Below are 3516 nucleotides of genomic sequence, written 5' to 3' on the forward strand. Positions count from 1 at the left end.
AGACAATTGCTCAGTGCAGAGTGTGAGTAATAATAATATAACTGTAACTAATCTTCTTTATAAATGTAAACAAACGTTCAAAGGAAGTCATGGCAGGACTGCAGTACAAAGAGTCAACGAAAGACCACACAAAGAACCCCTAAGCCATCAGTCACTGTGAGGCACAACCCGGCCGGGTGTATGCCCGACACGCTTATTCCTTTCCTTCTGGCTTTCCAGAAGTGCGTGTGTCTGGAGTAAACAGACATGGTTTAACATAAAAATTTACATCCTCGTAGAATCTGAGGCCCGCGAGGGGTAGGAACCAGACAATGAAGTCAGCGAGTCTTCCGCGGCACGCTGGAGATACGCTCTTTCCAGCGCCTCGAGGAGCCCGGCGGCGCGGCGCTCCCGGCTCTCCGCTCAGCACCGCGGACAGCACCCGCTCCGGCCCGGCCACGTAGCCCCGGCACGGTGAGCAGCACGCTCGGGGGGCGCGGGCAGCAGCCTCGCACGGCCCGGGCGGGTGTGCCGAGCGCTCGCTCCCTCCCGGCCGTGCAGGAGGATGCCGAGAGCGGGCCCCACCGAGCCCGGCCGGGCTCCCCGCCTCACGGCCCCGCTCCCCGCCTCACGGCCCCTCTGGGGGGCGCTGCATCTCAAGCCCAGACGCTCCGCAAAGCCCTGCGCAGACGCCTGGCCGCGGCTGCGGCTGCTCCGAGCCCGTGCTCACCACGATCTATTCGTCCTGGCCCCGGCGGCAAGGGGAAAGCAGCAAACCCCGGGGCTCCGCGAGTCCCTCCCTCGCTCATCTACAGCGTGGCTGTACAGCACGCCTGGAAACGCTTGCTAATTTTCATTTGCAACGGACCAGCTTGAAAATTCGACCTAAACCCGAACTACCCAGCTCAGCGGCTTCATTCAGAACTCGCCACACCAAGTGAAATCTTTGAAACATCCTTGCCAGGGGTACACGCCCAGCTCAGAGATATGCCGCTTTCACGGAGAGAGTTCAAAGTCTTCCCCTCCAGCTGTGCTGCTCAAGCAATCTGCTATTTTCTCCTTGCATGTGACTGTCCCCTCCTTGAGGCTACTGCTCGAGTGCACTCCAGGCACAGGTTAGAGAGAATATCTTCGCAGCTGGGGATCCAGAAAACTTCGGCTTTGCTTTAAATCCAGATGTTTACTGAGGATGTGAAACACACAGGAAAAACAATTGATGCATGGTATCAGCGAGGCAGTAGGATGAAGATATGTAATTCCCTTAGCTGAAGCTTGTAAGCAGCACACCAGTTAGAATTCACTTTAAAAAGCCAGACCTGGGGTATTCCTTGAATTCACCTCCCTCCACAAACGGCACATGCTAAAATATGAATCTTGAATACCCTGAGTGGGCAAAGGAATGAATGTGATGCAATAAATACCTTTAGCAACAAAGACTACTCAATAATTATATAGTTTTTATAGATGTGGACATATAAACAATGACTGTCAAGCAGAAAAACCCACTATTTGTATTGCAACCTGTAGATTTGAATAGTCACTGTGTTTGGAGCTGCATACAATATTTTAAGAGAGATGAGCACCTCCTGCCTACACTGTAAGGAGGTCACAATATAGACACGTGACAATGGAGAGGCAAATAGAGAAAAGTCCTTGTGCCGTAACATCTTATTTCTTCATATTCTGAACTATAGTCATGTTATATATGCATTTATCTGCAGGCAGGAAAACAAATTTGACTTCTGGTCATTATTATTATTATTATTATTATTATTATTATTATTATTATTATTGTGGGGGGTTCCCTCCATGAATGCTCTGTGTAGCCTTTTAATTGCCATTTTGTGTGGATTACAAATATTTTAGTAGGCTGGGATTAGGTAAACTCTTTGAAACTGTATACAACAATAAGTACAGAGAACATCTGTGGTGTTTCTGGACCTGAGGGTATGTATTTTTGTCTTTGCAGCCTGTGAGGTTTTTTTTTTTTTTTTTTTAATAATACAGCTATAATTTGTAATCCAATACTTTATTACAAAATATATTTATTGCATCGAGTATCTCTTTTCCTACAATTCCTGGTATACAACAACGTCTACCTTACCGGTATCTTAGATAAAATGGAATAATTTAAATAATAAATTTCATTAACTCTTGACATAGAAAAATTGGAAAATTGTTCAAAATTAAGTTTTTCAGAACTTTTCTGGCTATCATCTTTGGTACTTAAAAATACAGATAATAAATTCCTGTATATCTGTAATGAAAAAAATGAACATGCCAAGAGAAAAAATAACATATTAGTGCTTTGATTATTTGGATTACTTGGCCCTGTCCAGAAAATGCTACAAATGGAAATTTGGTGAAGACTGTGGATTTATACTCCTACTCTACAGATAACTTCTGCTGTTCTCTGTAACTTGACAAAAACTAATCAAAGATGAATGATATGTTAGCTTTGGGTTTATGAACAGTCAGTACTGATGCACCCAACTGGCCCATATTTAAGGATCATGTACATCACTCGATTTTCAAAGACAGCTCAATATGAACTGCCAGACAGAACATTCAGCACTGCTGTGATGAAGGGCATTTAGAAAAGTCTAATTTGAAGCACATTGTTTTACATACTTTGTGGCTTCTTGTTTCAGGATGTCCCCTTCCTGATCCATGGTGGCATGTCTTGTTGTCCATTTTGATCTGCTTCATCTGAAAAACATCCCAAAGAACAACCCACATCCTGAAACAATAGCAGTGGAAAATCCCAAGTCCCAATACCCCCAAGCAAACATGGAAAGAAACAAAGAATCCCCTTACTTCCAAGCTGTAACAAAATAAAATCTTTTTTTATCTAGATGGATCAAACAAAATAAGTTAGGTAACTGCGACTGCAAATTGAAAGAATAACAGAAGTGACAGTACACCAGTAAGTCCACTCTGTACCAGTTTTAGGAGATTGCAATTTTACCCTGTGTTTGAAAGGAAATTTATTTCCCACCTCCCCAGTAACCCTGTAGAGCCAAGACAACTAATGCCTGGATATATTTCCCCTTATGATATTATAATTGATACATATCACTGAATTATGTCTTTTTATCCCAGAGGAGGGCATCAGTTTACAATGAGAACATTCAGCATTTTCAGAAATGCTGCTGCAGGAGATTGTGCAGCTTGACTCTCCAATCTCAGAACAAATTTGGAGAGCTGGTTTCTGGGATTTTTTAACACACGATTGTTTAAATTAAGCATATTTCATAAATAATCCTCAGGAAACAAAAAGCATGGGCTTTTCTGTTACTTTAAAAAAAAAACACTTCTCAAATCATAACTGAATTTCAGGTATTGGCTTTGCAAGCCTCAAAAGTTTTTGGGATCATTAGAGTTGTGCTCTTAGCTAGGATTTTTTTGTTTTGTTTTGGTTGGTTGCTTTGGGTTTTTTGTTGTTTTGTTTTTTGTTTGTTTAGTTTTATTTTCCCCCCCCTTTCCCCTCCTCTTTCCTTTGTGGTGGACAAGTCAGGTTAGTGTGCCCTGGGTAGC

This window comes from Vidua macroura, chromosome 7 (genome assembly GCF_024509145.1).
Source record: "Vidua macroura isolate BioBank_ID:100142 chromosome 7, ASM2450914v1, whole genome shotgun sequence".
Classification (NCBI taxonomy): Eukaryota; Metazoa; Chordata; class Aves; order Passeriformes; family Viduidae; genus Vidua; species Vidua macroura.